Raw genomic sequence first — 21,417 nt, 5'->3', positions numbered from 1 at the left:
CATTTTGCTCCCATCACATAAAAAACACAAGAATGAGAATATTGGATCAAACTAAAAGTCCACCTTGTCCTGTATTACCATCTTCCTTGCTGATCTGCCGTAGAAAGGTAAGCATGCAGAAATCTTTCTCTTAATACTCACCGTCAGATTCCAGCAATCTACAGTTGAAGAACTTCCTACTAAAGTACATTTAATACCTCTTCAGAATTTATGCTTCCACGGGTTTGTCTGATCTTTGATCACATAACTATGTACCCTTTTGTTCTGAACATTGTGCTGGACAATTTCACATGATACCCCTCTTTTCTGCATTAGGAAGAAAAAAATAAATCAGTCACTTCTCATTCATCTGTCTATGAAAGTCAACACTACATAGATCAGAATTCTTCATCCTGGAAAAGATACAACCAAGATGACAGAAGTCTATCTAATGACTCCTTAAGAAAATGTCTTTTCTATCTATGATTATCCTTGTTGTCCTTCTTTGTATGTATTTTAATTTTACAATACACTTTCAGAAGAGGGGTAACCAGAACTTCAGGTAAAAATGAATCTGCAGGCAAACTATGGCATTTATGCAAGGGCATAATAAGGTTTTATGGTTTGTCTTCTATCCCTTTTCTAATAATCCCTAACAGCCTAGTTGCCTTTTTTTTTTTTTTTTTTTTTTGGATGACTGCTACTGTGCTTTGAGCTAGCATTTGCTTAGAATGAAGTGTTATAATTTTAAGTTCTCTCTCGTACCATAGGTAATTCAGTGTCCTTGGTTTTAATGGGGAAAATTAAGACTGGTTTTCCCAAGTGCATTTATCTGTACGAAATCTCACATGCCATTTTATTGCTCCATCATGCTGTATCATGAAGTCTTTCTAGAGCTCTTTATAACAAGATTTCATTTTTACTACTTTGAATCAATCAGTGCAGTGAGCAAACTTTACCACCTTGCTCATCCCTTTTTTCCAGATCACCTCCAGGGATATTAGATGGCAGAGACCCTAGAACAAATTCCTGTGAGACTCCCTTACACAGAAAAGCCAGCAATTATTTCTCATCTTGTTGTCTATTTGTTGACAGTTATTAAACCTTGATACATGGAAGTTCAATTTCTTTAAGCTCATTTGGTGAGTGACACCATTCAAAGCCTTTCTGCAAATCCTTGTATAATACATCAATTAAAAGAAAATTACTGCTTGTTTACTGGCCTTTTCAAAGGCCTCTAACAGGTTTGTAAGGCACCTTTTACAAGTTACACAGAGCCTTTCCCATTATATCAATCTCACCCACATGCATACAGCCCTGGCCTTTATCACATAAATTCCACCAAATGGCTTCATACACAAGTCAAACTTACTACCCCGACAGTTCCCAATGTTTCTGTTAAAACTCTTCAAAAATGTGTCATGTACCACCACCTGTTCTCTCAGTACTAACAAAACTGTAAGTAATAGTTTGCCCACCGTAGTCAGCCAGTGGTTTCATACGTAAGTATCATTAAAACTCTCTGCTCAAGGATCTTGGCAATTTCTTCTCCCAACAATACATTTCTAAGGAAGCTCTTTCAAAACTCATACAAAGAGAGACTGTACTGCTGGAGCCTCCTTAAGCTCCTTTCCAGCCAACATTCAGTATTCAGCTTTCAGCTTCCCCTGCCCCCACCACCCATGTCTTTGTTTTCTTTGGATAATCCTTTTATACCTGTAAAAGGATCAGCTGTTTGCCCTGTAACTTCACCAGCAGGCATCCTACCTGTGATGTGTTTGTACAAGGAATCTTAGTAGTTTCTATTTCTTTGAAAACTCATTCCTCGTAATAATTTTGACCTGCCCTATTGTGCTTTTAGATTTAATTTGTGAGTGTAAGGTTTCATCCTACTCTCGACACATTGTTTTACCTGGATTTTGTGTACTCTGATTCATTTTAATTGCTGTAGGATCCAGCTGATAGGTGATGGCCATTTCCCCTACAATTCTAGTATAATTTCTGTTAAAAGAGCCTACACCACTTGCAAGCATTTCACCCATTTGGCTGAGCCCTACCATTTCTTTGCGAAAAGCTTTATCATTCTATATAATTCCCCTTTTGGAAAATAAAACACACCACTTACTACTAGGGTTTTTTTCCTGTTCTTTCAAGAATGCTAAATTTAAAGTACTTTATGGCCACTCTTAGACTAGCTAGTCAGTAGTAACCTTCTGAAACATACCGCTCACAAGGTCAAAATTAGCTCTCCTCTTCTGCGGTCCATACATAATTTCTTTATTTTGTCTAAAAGACTGCTGGGCCACTCTGAGCACACTGCCAAGCCTGATGAGATCTCAGAACATAAAGTGTGGAGGGGTAACCAAAACCTTCTCCATAATTCTGTTTTTATGACCACAGCCCTCTTGATCTTCCTTGCTATGTCACCACTCCTACCAGTCTAGCATCGTATTTTGCTGCTGAGAGATGGCATTTCAGTTCAGTTTAAAATAGTTGTTGACAAAAAACAGCTTACTCGTGTGATATGACTTTAATGGGACAGAGGCAGGGGTACTTTGTTTGGATTAGGGGATTTGTTTTGTTTTACAAATTTCAACTAACACAAACTATGCTGTTGCTCTTAAAGAATTTGTATACTGACCAAGACCAGTTGATTGTTCCACCAATTTCTGGTACATTTTATCTCTCTAAAACCAAGCAGTCCAGTTCTCTTCCTATTTTTTACATCTAGAATACCTATTTAAAAAAAAATAATGAATACTTAGTTCAGCTGCCTATTTGCCTAATAAGTCTTATTACCATCTGTCCTATCTTTGAGGTTTTTGCAACTTCACTAACAAGAGGATATACCATGTTGACTTCTGCAATCTTGAACACATCACTTTTGCCCCTAGTCCTAGTTTAAACATTAGGGTCCTAATGCACAGTTGGGGTGTATGTTCTGATGGGAGGCATGCACACCTCAATGATAAGGCCCAACCATCTCCTGCTCTCTCTCACGCACGGATTAAGACAACATGATCCCAGATCTGCAAAATCTTCACACTCTTACATTTCTAGTTCAATAAACACAACATTGATCAACAAAAACAACTACTAAACATACCAAAAATAATGTCACTTCATTAAATTACAAGTTCTCTGTTTTGTTATTATTATTTAAAAATAAATAGATGTGTAAAATAGTCAAAATCTGCCCACCTTGGGAAGGTCTCTACCTTTGCTCTCATCATCTGAATTCACTTTTCTCTTTCCGAGGCAAGTATTTAACAAAACTAATGCACAATTCATACTTCTTTAGAAATTGTTCTCTCGTTAGTTCATGAGGGAGAGACATTTTTAGCTACAGCACAATCTGTAACTTCAAATGAGTAACATCTATGAAATATGACAACTATCTAAAAAGACTATGGCAAAACTGAGATTTTTAAACATCAGATAGCATTCACCTTCAGGGGCTACACTAAAAGAATCTTACTACAGAAAAAAGAAGAAACGAGAGGAAACAGGACACATGAGATTAAATTATAATAACAAATGGTATCTTCCTATATTTTTTTCCATTGTTGGCCAATTTACATGTAAGAAGAGGTTATTCTAATCAAATATTATAAGAATACTGCTGATTGTTGCCATCCTGAGAATAAGATTTCCAACTTTAGATAATAAAAGATGCATGGAGAGGGCTAATCTCCAACTTCACCCTCCACCTATTGTTTACCTCTAAAATTGTTACGGAACTTAAATATTTTAGAGTGAGATCGTTATGATCATGTACCCTAATAAATATGGTAAGTAGAAACCCTTGGATCAATACAAGCACACTGAAAAGAATTTTGAGATTGAATCTCTTTCTCTGTGAATAAAGCAATGCCTAAATGCTAATTTATTTTCAGCTGAGATTTTTTTTGTGCTCAGATGTGTTACTGTCTTCAGGGTCACTGGAGTAGTCCTCAATCTACTTACCACTTCATTTCTAAACTGCAGCAATGTTGAAGCAAAGGCAAAAGAAACCAAGAAAGTAATATACCATTATTCTGTATACATTTGACCATTGTTGAAATTTTCTTTCAGTAAGTCAAAGTAAAAAAGTTTAAAACTTTTAAAATTTATTTAAAGCAGTGTCATGGTTCAGCCCCAGTCAGCAACTAAACACCACACAGCCGCTCACTTACTCCCCCCACCCCTGTGGGATGGGGGAGAGAATCGGAAGGGTCAGAGAAAAAAAACTTGTGGGTTCAGATAAGAACAGTTTAATAATTAGAATAAAATAATAATGATAATAATATTGATTATGATAATAACAATAATGAGAAGATAATAAAAAGGAAAAGGGCCTGTCCCCAAGCCGCGATTGCTGCCTCCCTCCCCCAGCCAGCTCCTCCCAAGTAACACACTGGGCATGACGTTACATGATATGGAATATCCCCTTTGGCCAGTCTGAATCCGCTCTCTTAGCTGTGCCCCCTCCCCTCCCGGCTTCTTGTGCACCCAGCAGAGCATGGAAAGCTAGAAGAGTCCTTGACTAGTGCAAGCACTACCCAGCAACAGCCAAAATCTGTGTGTTATCAACATTGTTTTCATACCAAGTCCAAAGCACAGCACTATGCCAGCTGCAGTGAAGGAAAATAACTCTATCCCACCTAAAACCATGACAAGCAGAAATTTTTTTACCTAATCCTAAATATTGGTGTTACAGACTTAAGCATAAAACCACTTATAAACTTTATCTTTAATCCCACCATCACCAGAAAACAAAGAACACTATACTTTTAGAACAGCTTTCTAAGTAATCTGCCATAAAGGAGTTTAAAGGAGTACATAAAGTCATCGCATATCCTAGTAGTTGCAGATCTGAGGATAGGGAAAGGACTAATATTTATATCATTTGGTAATATTTTAGAAAGACATAGAGCTAGTTAATGCAGCCAAATAAAAAGTACATGTGCTACAAATGGATATATCATGTCATTGAAAAGTTCTGTAGTCATTTTAAGGCTTAGTGGAGATGGGAAAATTGAACTGGCTTCATACTATCATATTATTTATCTGCTAAACTACATCATCTTAGTCTTCATAATGAAAATTAGAAAACATTGTTACAAAGAAATATAAATACAGTAAAATACATTTACACCTCACTGTACACTAAATTCTATTGCAAATTAACTTCTGCTTTAGGCCATTCCAGAACTACTGAAATAATTTTTAACCTTAAAGAAAAGATGCTATTACCTCACTACTCAAAAAGGGCACACCTACTTCACAAGAGTGCAATCTAGCAGGGTGGGGGACATGCTTTTATGCTTTTTATGCAAAGCACAGTGACCTCCAAGCTAAGCTAAATGCCTAGGGCAACCCCATCAGAAGAATTGTGGCCAGCAGGTCGAGGGAGGTGATCCTGCCCCTCTACTCTGCTCTGGTGAGACCCCACCTGGAGCGCTGCGTCCAGCTCTGGAGCCCTCAGCACAGGAAGGACATGGACCTGTTGGAGCGGGTCCAGAGGAGGCCACAAAAATGCTCCGAGGACTGGAGCACCTCTCCTACGAGGACAGGCTGAGGGATTTGGCATTGTTCAGCCTGGAGAAGCGAAGGCTGCGGGGAAACCTTATTGCTGCCTTCCAGTACTTGAAGGGGGGCTACAGGAAGGGTGGGAGCAACCTCTTTAGCAAGGCCTGTTGTGACAGGACAAGGGGTAATAGTTTGAAACTAAAGGAGGGTAGATTTAGACTAGATACAAGAAAAAAACTTTTACAATGAGGGTAGCGAAGCACCGGAACAGGTTGCCCAGAGAGGTGATTGATGCCCCATCCCTGGAATCATTCAAGATCAGGCTGGACGGGGCTCTGAGCAACCTGATCCAGTTGACCAGGTCCCTGCCCGTGGCGGGGGGATTGGACTAGGTGACCTCTAGGTCCCTTCCAACCCAAACCATTCTGTGGTTCTGTGAACCTCGCCAAAGCACTGAGCACAGGTAACTGTACAGCTGAGAACTGCCCAGCATAGCACTACGTATTACAAACTCAAAGACTATACGATACAGACATCCCCCCAAATCCCCCGCTCTCCGCCGCCTTATCCCCTCTCCCGCTGACGGGTGACACGCATTACTGCTGCCTGACGCACCCGGTTACCCCGCCCAGCCCCCCGCGCCCGACAGCCCCGAGCGCCAGCCCTCGCTCTGCGCAGGCGCTGGTCACGGGCCTCAGGGGGCTGCCGTTGATGGCGGCCCTGGGCTGCCTCCCCCCACCCCGTTGGCCCCCGCCGCCTCCCCGGCCCGAGGCAGGAGGAGCCGCGCCCCCCGCAGCCATCGCGGCGGCCGCCGGGTGGCGCCTTCGTTCGCTGCTCCCGCCCCTCAGCGTCCCCGCGGTCGGGCCTTACGGTTTTGCGCTGAAGATCTCCACAGCGCGGCGTGGCAGGGGCTCCCGCAGCCTGCCCCGGCCCGGGCCGTAGCGGCTCTCCCCAGGCACCGAGCCAGGCTCGGCGGTGCCCGCTGCAGCCCCGTAAAGAAGCCGCTCCCTCCCGTTTCTGCGCTTCACGTTTTGAAGTGGTACTTGGCCTGCAGCAGAGCCTTATTCCACGTTCATCCTGCAGTAGCGGCTGCCACCATTCAGCCTCCTCATGCAGTCACAGTAAAGCAGAAACAAGTATGGGGACGGTGCTTTGAGCACAGAACGGCCTCCTCCTGTTTACTTTAATAGGTCTTACCTGGTTCTGTGTCCTCGTTAATGCCTATAGTAACAGTTGGAATCTCTCAGCTCAAGTACCCACATCCTACAGAAGCTGTAGGAGAGGTGAGGAGACAACACAGACTTTTGGAAGATAAGTAGCATGTCTCAGGCAGCAAAACTTTTGACTGCTAAGCCTCAAAAGAGGCTAAACTAGCCCCAGAATGATTATTGCTAATAATAATTATTAATTACATGTTGTGGTGTTTCCGTCGTTTGTTTCCCAAAAACTCTCAAGTGACAAAGGCTGATGACGTAACTTTTCACTCCCACACCAGTGACAGCTACATGCAGTTTCTTGCCTCACATCCACACGTAGCGCTGATTTCCAAAATGCTGATGACTGGCCCCAATGTTTGCTCTCGAAATGCAGCGCTCTTCAAACATGCCCTTTTTCTGCTTGGACCCCAGAAGCAGCTAGATGACTTGTTTCTTTGCACCAAGCTTACCACTAAAGAGTGCGGGTGGTTTCCTGAAGACAACTGATACCACATCTTCGTACATCCGCTCACACCATGGAGAAATGTAGGAAGACAATCGAAGGAGCACATTTTCTCCCTTGATGTGTGCATTCAGATGGGAGATGATACATCAGGTATTTCCGACTGCTGGAAAAGGGCAAGCATCGCTAAAGCAGTCACCTCCAAGTAGGGAATCATTCACACCCTATTTTTTTTCCATCAACCTACACCTTTTATTAGAATAGTATTTACTGAGGGCATATTAAGGTTCTGAGTCCCCTATTTAAACACACCTCAGCCTTTCTGGGAACACCTTTCTTACATTCACACAAAACTGGTGCAGATTCCTTGTGACCACAGCTAGCTGTGCAGGCAGCAAATTTAGCCTCCAACCTGAAAAAAACAAAAATCCAGTAATAAACCCGGAAGGATAAAATTCTCAATAGAATTATTTACACAAGGTTAAAAATATTTACTCGCCTTCATTCATACTCACAGCCAGAATTTCTTTATATGGTTTTCAACAATAGCTGTATAGAAGATTAAAAAAGAAACACACAACCACAAGAAATACTACAGAGGTAGCTGTAGATGGCGTATTTTCCTCAGGTTATATGCAGTGTGACTGAACTGTCCATTTCACCATTGCAAACATGATGCAGCAGAAAGCTTTCCCATTTCCAGTGCTTTCACCAAAGTATTTATAAATAATATTTTCAGGCTACTGCAGCTCTGAGATTAAACATATCCATACAGTTACTATCCACTCACTTGAAGAAATCATGCTTCATCAACCTCCATTCCAGAATTACATGCAATAAGGATCACTTTGAAAAGCTGCTACCAGTGGAAATCAGTAATGAAGCTCTTCTATCGTAAGTGATATTCTTCCTGTTTAGGTAGTATTCATGATTTTTATTGAGGTTACATATGTGAAATGGTAATGGAGCTCTCACATAAGCAAAGGCTTGAATATGCATGACGAGGATCAGAGTTCACCTGAGTATTGGCCTCTGATCCAGGACTGACAGTGACCTCTGTGCCAATAACTGCATTCAGTACACAGAAGTGTCTGCTTCTCTAATCATTTCTGGAGCAGGCTTCATGCAGCAAAAACTGCAAGATTCTGCTCTCTTCTTTTTCTGGTATCATCCTTATTTGAGCTGGATGTAGTCATATATTCCTATCTGAGGTTGGAAAGAAATTGCTGTAGTATAAAATCTTGTAAGGAGAGGAAGCCAATAAAAATAGATGTGTTTTACATCTCCAAAGAAAATTCAGAAGACTCACACAGGCATCCCCATAAGAAACAACTTCATAACATGAAACTAGCAGATAAGCAGTTTGTCAAAATACCAAAACAAAGAAGGGGCGGGGGGGTGGCGCAGAACCACAAACCAAAACACACCCTACATGTTTTTTGGGGTGGTTCACATGAGAAGATCCAGGCTTAAAATGCAGTATGAGAGACAGAGCCATTAGAGATGAAGGAAAGCTTCCTAGTGAAGAGAGTTTCATTAAATTTGTAGAAATTAAATAATGTAAATAGATATTTTTAAAATAAAAATATAAGTATTCAAAATTAAAAGCATTAAATATATTTAAAAGAAAAGAGATGCCAAAGCAGTGTGAAAAGGTGCTTTAAAATGCTGTGCTCCTATTTTTGACACACCTAAGATCATTCAGGCTCTGAAATTCATCTACTCTGAATTACACAATACAAAGATGCTGGCTAAAAATGATGTAGCAGTGAGAGAGCGCTACCTTTTAACAAAGGGCAGGGAGGGGGAAAGACAAGAAAAATGGGCTTATTACAACAGAAACAGTGAACAGAGAAGCTGAAGATCACCAAGAAGATAAATTATAAATGGTTTAAGATAATTTGGATGAAACAGTCCAGATTTCTAATCCCAGACCAGATGTCTTACCTTTGGAAATATTCCCAAGAGATGATTCTCCTTACCCTAGCATTTCTTTCTACATCCTGCTCCAAATTCTGCATCTGTTTCATTTTTCAAGCCTGTCATGTGAAAATATCTAACCACAGTTTTCCACTAGGGTTCTTTTTGCAGCTCAGACCTCACTCTGCTCACATTATCATCTTCCAATCTGCTGTGATATTTGTTGATTCATTTCCTTTCCCCATTTCAAAATATCTATACAGGTAGCAAGTTGCAGCTGAAACTGCTGCTACCAGCTGGGTTACTGCATGGACAAATTGTACATAAAGTGTTTGTCTGGAGAAAAGGAAACACTGGTCTGGCTGAGGACAGTTCTGATATAAAGACACACTTGTTCCAATGTTCTCCCTAGTTCCAGTACGGTCCTCTAATTCTTCATGCATGTTTTTCTGTTTGTCATTATTTATATATATTTCAGGTGCATCCAAAACACCAAATCCAGGGTTAAATCCTCAATGCAGTAAGTACAGTCCATACACATGAACATAAAGACTTCTGCAGATGAAGAAATGCCAATGCCATCAACGAAATAATTTTAAAAATAAAAATGTTGCATTGATTAATATGGTCCCAGATCTGCACTTCATACTGCCCCATTATGTTAGAAACAATTGCACAACATCCAAGACATGCCGTAGGTTGAGAAAGGTAGCATGTTGCATTACTTACTGAAGCTGAATATTGGATTTCTAAACTGGAAAAAAGCTAAAGAAGGAGGTTGGGGGTTTTCTTTGTTTTAAAGAAGAAGATATAAATAAAAGCATTATATTACAGCTGTGATTCAGGAGAATTTCTGAGCTTTCACACCATGCAATATAAACATTATATATTATAATTCTCCTCTCCAAAGGGGTGACTATTACCAACAAAATGCTTTGGAATGCATAAAGTTGTCTTTACTCTAACCACTTAGTATTTTCTGTTAAAATGGGTAGGGCATGCATCTATCTATCTTTGCTGTCAGTTAAGTGCCTCTTGATAGGAGCTGGTTAAAAGATGACTTTGTGAAGTATTACCATCTTTGGCTACAGAACATCATTATAGAAGGCTTGGTCCTTTGGAAACAAATTCCATCAGCTATCTCAAGAACAACAGTGAACGCTATAGGCCATGGATATATTTTTAGTAGTTCAAAGTTTCTAGCTCTACCCTCTATATTCAACCATGCATATGAAAGAAAGAATTACAGAGCTTTTTGCTATTCTCTCATCACACAAGCATTATTAGAAAATAAGTCTGTGACTATCAACCATGGGGCCTCTGATAAAAAGTACCGGACCTGGAGCTGTATTTAGTGGAAAAAAAAATGCTTAGTGGTGTCCAAGACTGCGGCAAGCAGACACTTCTCAAAACTACTTGAACCAGCATAATCTCCACAGCTAGAATTTAGTTGGTTCTATCTGTTGTTTTCCTTAGGAGCTGGACAAGTGAACATATACTGCTGATATAAATATAATCTCATCTGTAATATATTTTCCTTTGTTAATAAACTGGCAGCATTTTTTCACTTGGCAACTGAGAAACTTTTTTTCAAATTAAGTTCTATACTCTTACAGATCAGATAAAATGTATTCAAAAGGTGGTTTTTAAATATCACTATTTAGTATGTTAGAATTTATTAAAAATTTTTCATTATTATATGAAAAACAGCCATTTCAACAGAAAAAATGAATCTGTTTTGGCAAATACAACTATTACTGAGTTTTATTAAGCACAAAGAGGTTGACTAAGACCCACTGAAGTTTACCCTGGAGGCTACACGGATATAATATTTAAGGCTTCAGCAAGGTTGAATAGTAGAGGGGGAGGAGGAAGTTAGTCTCATCTCATTTATAATGCAATTAAGTGAAAAGCAAGTGTGATGAAATCAATGTGTAATTCCAAATTAATTGTTATAAATGAGACCAGGATCTGGCATCAACAGTTGCAAAAAAGCTGGTAACTGGATACAAAGTTTTTCAGTATTTGAATGCAGGAAAAGTAGTTGTTAGAGGTTAGCTTCCCCTTGACAACTGTTCAGCAGCTGGTGGGAACTGAGAGTGCTGTGTTCTTACTCCAGCTGCCAGTGAACAGCTGCCAGGCTCAGAAAAAAGCAGCATCACAAACTGACAGTGAGACAAGTCAGCAGATTCAGCAATATTATCCATACCCCGCACTGGCCAAAGCCATGTGGTTGCAGTTAGGATCACACCAGCCCTGAACTAACAAGCCCTCCTGATATTTCAGTGTTAGCCTCAGCTTGGGGCCACAGTGGTAGAGTCACATAACTTCTGGTTGTCTTTAAGAGCAAGGTGTGCTTCTCCAACATACGTTATGAGTATATATGGTACATGGGCCATTCTTGCCCTTCATCACCTTCCATCGTGATATCAGTGAAATATGTAGAGCATTTTGTTCATTAACCCTTCTGCTAAATGGGCATCCCCAAAGTCCTGGAAAACTGAATCTGTCTCACGCTAAATCTTGAGGTTACCAAACTGAGGCTTTAGTAAATCCAGCAAAATGGGCCTTTTCCTAGTAACTTCTTACTACTGGAGAAACTTAAACCTGTGGACAAGACGGGAGACAAAAGGAAAAAGACTTAAGCTTTCAGCTCCTCAGTGTTCTGGGCACACAGTGGTATCACTTCAATGCCACCCAAAATCCCATCCGTATTCAGAAGCAAAACGGATTGCTGAGGCTGAGCTTGGATGTCAGATGAGCTTCTACTACATTCACCAGCTGCAGGTTTGCCAGGCTACATCTTTCATCAGCCTATGCCTTTGACTCTCATGTTATGTGACCATTCACACCATCTCTATAGATAGCTATCAGAGCAGAATACCTGTGCTCTATGTTCACATTTTCCAGCTGAAAACAATAACCCAGACTCTAAAGCTGCAGAAAAATTAGGATCACCTCCTTTTAAAGGAAAAATTGGGATTTTGTCTCAGAACTGAAGCAGGCTGAATTCAGTATTGTTCACCAGGCCAAAAAATTCTCTTGCACAAGCCTGTGCAAATGCAAAGAAGAGCAAGAGTTTCCCCTACTAAAATAAGATCAAAGCATCCTACAACCTTTCTGTTTCAACTGTTGTGACTCTGAGGTGTTCTGTGGCACAAGAGCTTCCAATAACAGCTTGCCTAGTCATAGGTCAGTTTGGGAACATGATGACCCCTCCATGGCAGTGCGAGAAGAACAGGTGGGCTGAGGCAATGAATATATTTCCTTGAATAATATATATTATTGGAATGCTACTCTACAGCACCTACTTCTAGAATTCATACTTTGCTGGGTGTGCGTCCTGGACAATTGGAGTGAGATTTGTTCTCAGCCCTATACTTATCATTCTATTTTAGGAACTAAAAGGCTTATCCCTTCCTCCTTGCCTCATGAGTGGCTTTACGCAGCCTGTGGCCAGTTTCTATGGTAACTATAAGGACAGGTGGTAACGTACAGATGCCACATAGAACTGCACTTCCAGCAGAAGTCAGGAAGGGGTCAAGGCAAAAGGATGGATATATGCTTCTCAGCGCTTTTAGAAGTTGGATCTGCACCCCAGGGGTGAAGGGAAAACGAGGGTCAAAAGCTAAACACAAAGTCATTATGAGAAGGGGGGAAAAAAATCTTAAAAGATTGAAAACTCAGACCACAAAACTAAAAATCTAATTTGGAGTAGTAAGGTGGAAAGATGCGAACTATCTCCAGGAACAATATTTGCATCAGCAAAGGCTTGCTCTACAAAGACTCAGGCATATTGAAATAAGAAAGACATGCACAACTGGGGTTTTGTTAGGTTCTTCCCCTCTACTTGGTGCTGGATAAGTTTTTATTTAAATATAGCACTCATTATTAAACAGAAGCTTTTACTAAAATCCCACTGCTAATACCCTTTGGGATATTTGATAGCATGCCAGCTGTATTGTGAGCTCAGAAGGAAGCAATGTAGGCATTTTCAACAGCAGGCGCTATAGGCTCCAGAGTAGCATTCCCTAACCTCCCCCCCCCCGCGCACTCTAATATGCAGACAGTACTTCAGGAGACTCGTTTTCCTGTGGATTAGTCCTTCTCCCACCTCACTTATAAATGCTGGGCTTCTCATTCCCATTTGCAAGTCTGTAATGCCATTTGGTAATTCAGTCCTTAAGTACAGGCAAAAGTTATATTAGAAATTATTTGTGTGTTTGGGGGGAAGTTAACAGCAGAGAAACAGCAAGCCAGCACAACTTGCTTGTTTACTGTGGGGACAAAGGCTTGTGAGGCTCTAAAAGCTTTTGGTATGTTCTAGCTAGCAGACACACACACCTAATGGTAAAAGAGTCTCTACTAGTGCCGGCAGGAAAGTGGAAATTGCACTGGGGTGAATCTAGTGGAACGGCAAAAAGCTGACATTGTTCCTCTGAGCTCCTAGGTGGTGCCCTGCCCACACTCACTTCCATCCCCCCCACCCTTCCCCTGGAAAATAAAGTCTAAACCCTCCTTTTGTCTTTCAGTTTAGCCTATCTCTGTCCAACCAAACCACATTTCAATATTAACAAATATAGAAATAAAACTGTAATACACTGTGGATCTAACAGAACACTTGCCAAATAACATACTTTGCCATTCTACTCATATATATACATAAATTAAATGTAAATATGTCATATCCTCTTTTCCGCCTCTAGAAGTGTAAATTCTTCAGGGAATGGATTATTACAATGCATTTATGCAGTATCTAGCACCTTGATCTTAGCTAGGCTCTATATATGCTGCTAAAATACCTGCTTTGTAAACAAAGATAAAGACACAGCAGCGACAATGAATTTAAGATCTCTAACCCACATGCCTGATCTGCTGATGAAAAGGGAAAGGAATTTTTCTTGTTTTAAAACACACTTAGGTTAAATGTAAAATCTGAGGAATGACTGATTACTCCTATCAGCACTTTCCAGGAGTAAAGATTGTTCCTAAAATGCTAAGCAACATTGTGCCCTTCTATTGCTATGCTTGGAAAAACATATATAAATATATTACGTAAATATTCCCTCTGACATGAGAGCAAATTTTTACAAATATTTTCTGAATTATTTTTTCCTAGAAAATATATTTTTCAGGGTGCTTGACTTCATGTGATAAAAGCTTTTCTGGATTCTTCTGATTTTTTATTTCAATCTTAAACCATACCTACAGATATTGGCTTTGTTTCCCTTATTCAGTTTTCAATAAGATGTATGGATTTCTACAGACATCTTCACAAATATATAATAAAGCAGAACTAATTTCAATATTAAAAACCCCACAACAAAAAATTAAAAAGTCTTTTCAAATTCAAGCATAAAAAGACAGTAATTTTAAACATTGGGTAGAAAGGAGATGATACATTAATCCTGCAATGAAACATGAATTCATGCTCATGACTTCTTCTCTACTTCATGTTTACCTCTACTGATTTCTGGTTACCTTCTGAGTCTAATTTACCATGGACAACCACAGCTGCAACTAGCCTGTCTGAGTTTGTTTTCTTCTCCTTGAATTAATTTTTGCTTCCTCCCACTCATGCATTTGTGGCACAGGATCCCAGGCAAACACTTTTTGAGTTTTTAAGCTATCTTATTCAATAAAGTAATTTGACTGTCTCTTCCACTTAGCTTTTAGGAAGGATGGCTAGTCCATGCGTTACCTTCAGCAGAGCCCACAGTTGCTTCATAGCGCCTGCTCCCGCATAATGCGGTGTCCTCCCCTCCCTTGGAATTCTAGCCCATAACTACTAAATCGGTTAGCGAAATACGTACTGCTCTGATTCGTTTGGCCTTTTGCAAAACCTCTGGAAACTGAAAGGCTAGTGTGTAAGCCATGTGTATTGCATCACAGTTTATTGAATGTTCCTGCTTGCCTTAAAACCATAAAAGCCATCTGACAGGTATCCTATCCACTGTGTACAATATTTGTGTTAATGACCTCACACAGAACTTGCAGTTTTAGCTGCTGCACGTTCTTAAGTGCCCGAAGGCTATTTCAGCTTTGACCTTATACACAGTGAATCAGGGAGCCCTCAGATCCTTCAACACCTACTAGCTTCCTCTCCCATGTGGCTCCTTCCTCCTCTAAGTCACCAGAATGGATCTAGGCTTCCAGCAACCCCTTACACAACCTAACTTACCATCTCATCAGAGAAGTGAAAGCAGTCTTCAGCCTGCTCCCAAATAGAAAGTGAACTTTAGAGAAGAGGTTTTTCTAGGTTGGCACACATTCAGCAGAGCAATCATGGAATGACAGCTCATAAGTCTGGCTTTGCCTAAGCTAATTTCTCGTCACGTGCCTAAGCAGCACAGTCCTCAGGGCTCTATGCTGTGTAAAAGGCTTTACACATCAGGTGCAGTGCAAATGCATGCAGTCACCTTAGACCTAGCACTGCAAGAAGGCTAATAAGCTCTTTTTTAAAATCTTATTAATAGGGAAGTCTGATATTTGTGCGCCTGAGTTGCCTGGTAAGAGACAAGAGGGGACTTGGGCAAGGCTTCAAGCTTTGGCTCTTTGCCAACTGTGCAACGTTCCTAGGTCTCTATGTTGTGACCCTCAACACCCAAATTAGCCACATTTTTTCATTTGCAAAGTTATACTAGTTCTTTACTGCTCTCAGAAGTTGAGAGCAAAATGTGTTAGATATTATATTCTAGCATGCTGTTGACAGTTGAGCATGCCATCAAAAGAAACAGTAGTTACATTCACTTCCTTTTATTTGTCTGTTGACTTGAGGAAAGTGCTAGGATGACCTTTTCTTTTTTAAACCTACTTAGAATTAAATATTTGTAATCCAGAACCCCAAGTGCAATGAATAATTTAGTCAACAGAACTTTAGATACTGTTATAACATTTTGGATTCCTTCTGGCTAGATTTCCAACTATTTTATAAATTACTCTACTAGTCCAGGTATTAAAAAACATAAAGAACTGCAAGACTCTCTCAAGCAAGCCCATATCACATCAGTATTCATACAGACCAAGCACTCTCCTTTAGTATTCTCACTAGCACTTGTTTTGTCTTCTACTGGGGCTTTTAATCTTTAGCCTTAAATTCCAGTGAACAAGAAATTGGCACACTACCAATCTACTCTAGAATGCCTCAAGGGCTTTTGGCTATGTCAGGAACAAATGCCATCTCATACCCTTAACAGTTCAGATGAAATGTCTTTTTTCTTGCTTTCTAGTGCTAACATGTCTCTTGGCCAACCAAGATGGATGGGTAGTTCTAAGGTGCATATTACAGACTCATTTAGGCCGTGGATGATGAGATTTCTTTTCCTGCGGGTGAATTCTGCAGCACCCTCAGAGGTGAGTCACTTAAGCTGTCTACTGAAATCCCTCTTTTTGTCCATTACAGTCAAATAATCATCACAAGGAGTTTTCTCTTGAACAATAACATCATTTAAACTGAGGCAATCCAATTTCTTGCCTCTGCCTTCTGCAGATTATGAATAGGGTGTAAAATAGGAGCAAGATGGAAAAGTATCCTTTCTTACCTAAGTCCTTTTGATGTTTGAAACATCTTACCCAGAAAGCTAGCTCCTACTATGGCCTGAAATCTTTACTTTCTTTGTGAGCTAATTATGTAGTTCCTTCACCACTCCCAGCATCTTATCTCAGCATTTTCTAAGTTGGCCAGTAGTTTCCATGTCTCCTCCGTTTCCTGGAAAACTTTCTGGGTTAACAGTCAGGTCACTGAGCACCTCATCAATCTGTCTTACTCTTACAGATGGAGTGCTCAGTGATTTGGCTTCTACATTCTCTCAGACACTTAAACTGCATGTCTAACAGAGTTTTTATCTCCTCTGGCAAATCATCTAGTCCCTTCTGAGAGGCCTCCAATGCTATCTTATTTAGTTTTGCAAAATCTCTATTTTTTATGTTTCATTTCTTGGACTTACTTTAACATCTTTTGGTCACCTCCAACTGCACCCAGCACCTTCTGTTTGGGCTTACTGGGAATACTACCTTACAAATCTCCTTCCTGGAAATTCTCTGGCTTTGACACCAGCACATCAAAATTTCACCTACATCTAATGGAGAAAATTACAGGATCTCTATGTAGGTTGAATGCCCTGGATAGCACTTCTGTTGTTTCACATAGTGTAGCCCATAAAGGTTAGTGAAGAACACAGATGGGGTTAGCAAGGCCTACTGTTGTCCAAGTGTTAAATACCTGTATTCTATCTGTCATTAGCACAGTACCCAAGCAGCAGGCTAGCCGTGGAGGGCTTCAGCAGGCCAAGCTAATAGCCCAAATTTACTATGGTACATCAACACCCTCCTTACCTGCCAGTACCCTCTATTCTGGTAGCTGAGGAGTGTAGGAGTCATTACATGAGCTCTGCATCATGCCTGTGCTGTGATACTACTGTAAAGGCAGCTGTAGGGCTGCTTCATACCTCCTGTCTGGCACAAAGCAGCAGCTGCTCATCTGCAGAGCAGCATTTTTGTTTGGTGTCAGATGAATCTTGAGAAAAAAAAACAACCAACCAAGAAAACCCACAACACTGAACTGACAGCATACCCAGAAAGGAATGAAAATTGCACTAGTCCAAGGTCTAGCTCTTGTCCAGATGAGTCTGGATCAGTGCCTCAAAAATATTATTAGATTTTGGAAAAGACTGATTGAATTCTAGTTGCTCATTAGTCCTATAATACTACAAACTCCAAAGCATTCAAAACCTGAGGATCTTACGTTTCTGATATTGATAAATAGTTGCTTCTAGAATTGGCATGGATCAAATGACCACAGTTTCAGATTAACTGATGTGTTTGCTAATTGGCATCTATACCCAACAGTACATATAGAGACAATTTAGGTATTACCAAACTGGCAAATTAAGCATTAAACTGGCCTGAAGTTCAAGGACTGATTGAAAATTGAAGAAAGCAATAAACTTCCACCTTGTGTGACACTTACTTGTGCTCACAAGCACATCCATGTCCATCTTAAAATCAGTCAGGTACTTCAACTAGTCAGAAGGCTGTTGCAGTCTTATTTTTCTTTTAATTGAATAACTGCTTCTTCTTCTGTCCTGCATAAATTAATGAACAGGCTATAGTCCTGTGTCCAAATGCCATCCCTGATTTAATTCCATTTTTCTTCCTCCCTGATTTTTATCTCACCTCATAGAGAACCAACATGTGGTCTTCCAGCCTGCATTTTCAGGCTACACAGCAGGTCATACTCTACTTTTTAAAATGTGTACTCCATTTTCCTGTAAGGCAAAGTTGCATTTGCCTTTCCTGAACATGGGTAATTACACAGGGAGCTTACACAAGATCTAATGAGTAAGAGACATCTTACAGCTTGAAATTTCATGTTGGAAACAGATCGAGATACCTATGAGATGCTAAAGAGGAGGCATTATTAAGGATGTGTATATTTGACCACCTAACAGGAGACGAAGCCCTTGATTAATGCATATGTCCCTCTTAACTTGAAATATCTTAAACCCCACACTGTTTATGCAAAAGAAAAAAAGCAGATCCTTGATTACAGGCTAGACTGAAAGAAGTGCAAAACCCAGCCCATATTTATTGCCTTATTTCACTAAAATAGCAAGACTGAAAAGACTAAAGTAGTTGTTCTTTGCCACTTTCTGCTCATTTAGCCCTTTACTGCTAATGGATCAGGTTAATGCAAGTAGCCTCAGGAAGAATTTCATGCTGCATTTTGAAATTTTATGTATGATGTTTATTTACACTTGTTTTTCAATTCTTGCTTCTCCACACAGATTTTGTGCCACTTTAAGGACCAACTGCAGCAAGAGATAGAATCCTCCTGTGTATGTTTTTGTACTTATGCCAGGGCAACATCCAGTTCTAATAACCTTAATAAAAATTAATATTGGCAAAAGACTTACACTGAACTAGTAAATAATAAACTGTATTCGGTACTGACACAACTGAATTGTTACACAATTCTTCAACTTGCAACCATTGTTCATACCAAGACAATTACTTGATTTCAGCAATTACCTTCCAAGTGTTCTGAAAATTGTCTTCATTATCATTAGTACCAGAGTGCCTGGTATCTTTTAGATCATTTTCCGTCACAGTCCTAACTGTAGTATTCAAAGCATTTCCTCAGTGCTGTCTGAGGGCTGCAATTACACTCTGCCTGTGCCTAAAACCTCATGCCCAGTCCATTTAATTTCTCTGACGATCTCCTGTGAGGCATAGGTCTATTTCCCTCACTGAGCTCATTAGTATCTACTCCTGCTCCAGCAGGTAGATCTCAGACTTCCAGGGTCTTTTACTCGAAAGACTATTTTATTGGCAACTGTATACAAAGAAAAGGATTATTATGAATAAAAGATTAAAGGAAATCAGTGGTTATCGACTATTAAATAAAAGTAACAACTGCGTTGCCAGCAGAACTTTGTAGTGCAGATCTGACCTAAATGCTTGAACCAAATTCCAGAAAGAAAAGTGGGTTTACATGCTAGGAAGCAATTGATATAGTTAAACAATACCTATTTTACTGACACATTGATGTCTGCATAAAGGTGATTGCTACTGATAGCTACACATGTTTAAAGTATATCTTCCCCTTCCACGCTATAGATTTTATCAGCATGCCAGTTTTGTATTAAAAAATAAATCATATCTTTATTTACTAGATCAGGGTAACTACTCATAGCAGCACACAATGTTAGGATCTACTTTTTAAAGGTTTGGGTAAGATATAACTTAAATGAAGCACCTAGAAGGATCCCCCTTTCCCTCAGCTACAGAATACTATATTTTCCAAGATTTAATCATGCTGTGATAGTTATTGTGTCTCTGCCCAAAACAATAAGAAAATTCCTTCTGAGAGATATATCTGCATCTCAGTATATGTCCTTGATAAAACTTAAGCCTTTAGTGAGTTTTCCTCAATGAGATAAAATTCTATGTACATCTCAAAAGCATGGCATACTCTTGTGTTTAAGTGTTTGTTAGGTAGTATAAAATATGCAGCTGTCTCTGAATTGTGAAACACTACAAAAAGATCTCAGAGAGAAAGGGAAAATTCAGGTGCTAATTATGGGAATGGTACTAATTCATATAGGAAGAGGAATGACTCATCTTTTGTAAAAAATTATCTGAATGCACTCAGCCAATGCTGGCTTCATATCTGTCAGGCGTAGAGTATTTCTGGGAATCTAAAGAGCCTGACATTCCTGTCAGCTCCAACAACGTGTACTCTTAATTAAGATATGCATGCATCCATTGATGAAACATCATTCCTGTCAACTGATCTGAGGGCTCGTCCACAGAGGTAATCTATTCTGGAACACACAAGGGTGTGAATGTAACCTGTCCACACAGGGAGCTTGCATTGGACTGGTGTTCTATGGTAACTGTTTTATCATATCTTCCCTTCAGCCAAGGACAAATATGAAAACAACCGGTATTTTTCTGGGTTTTGTGAACTTGTATTAATATTTCACATCTCATTTACTTCTACCTCTCAATTTCAAAAAGATACTTTTTGTGGAACATCAGGAAAGAATGCAGCACTTACATAAAAAGCAAAGACAAAAATCATATGTTCCAATTAATTAAGACCCAATAGGTTTAGAACACTAATAGAAGAAGCAAGAACACAAAGAGAATGTTTAATGGCAAACATACATTACCTGTTATTACCATTATTAAATATGCAACACATTACCTGTAGTATTAACTTAACAAGCTTGCGAGAGAGTCGAGAGAGAGTCGAGAGAGAGTCGAGAGATCAGTACGCCGTTATTGAAATCAAAAGATTGGTAAGTTTTAATAGGAATTACATACAAAAAATTTGCTGAATCTGGATATGCAGGAGAGCTCACAAGCTCTGAATATTTGAAAGGTCATCCTTGAGACAGTTGCAGGCTAGCCTCCTATATGTCTTCTGCAGCCATTTATTTTAGATAGGTCCAAAGATCATTTACAGAATAAGAATCTTGTGTTTGTTTCCTAGAATATTTCTTATTCATTAAGCTCTGAGAAACGGAACACAAAAAATAGTTTGATAACCTGAACCTATAGGTCTGAATTTTCCTCAGAAGAAGAAAATTAAATGGAAATAGTGTATTGTCCCCATCCCTCCCAGTGTGGGTACTTCTACCTATAGCGCACATTCACTCTAAAATAGAAGCAGACAGCATAAAATGCCTGGAACGCAGTCTGTCTGTTCTTTTTCCTTTGTGATTATTTTCTTGCACTGTCTGTGATGTGATGCAAATGACAGTCTCAGTTTCAATCTGGAATTTCACTTTGGAAAGCCCGAGCATGACAAGTTAATTCTATTATACAGAACGTCTGCTGAAC

The 21,417-nt window shown here is 39.8% G+C and overlaps 1 long non-coding RNA gene across 1 annotated transcript; it reads left to right on the top strand.

Moving 5' to 3' along the window:
• The first annotated feature begins 7,824 nt into the window (after window positions 1-7,824).
• Window positions 7,825-19,092, top strand: LOC142056925 (uncharacterized). Its single transcript, XR_012660477.1, has 3 exons — window positions 7,825-8,043; window positions 16,299-16,422; window positions 18,855-19,092. It is a non-coding gene; the product is annotated as an uncharacterized LOC142056925 (long non-coding RNA).
• The last annotated feature ends 2,325 nt before the right edge of the window (window positions 19,093-21,417 follow it).

Source organism: Phalacrocorax aristotelis, chromosome 4 (genome assembly GCF_949628215.1).
Source record: "Phalacrocorax aristotelis chromosome 4, bGulAri2.1, whole genome shotgun sequence".
Taxonomy (NCBI): Eukaryota; Metazoa; Chordata; class Aves; order Suliformes; family Phalacrocoracidae; genus Phalacrocorax; species Phalacrocorax aristotelis.
The sequence above is the reverse complement of the archived record's forward strand: the minus strand, read 5'-3'. Positions and strand labels throughout refer to the sequence as shown.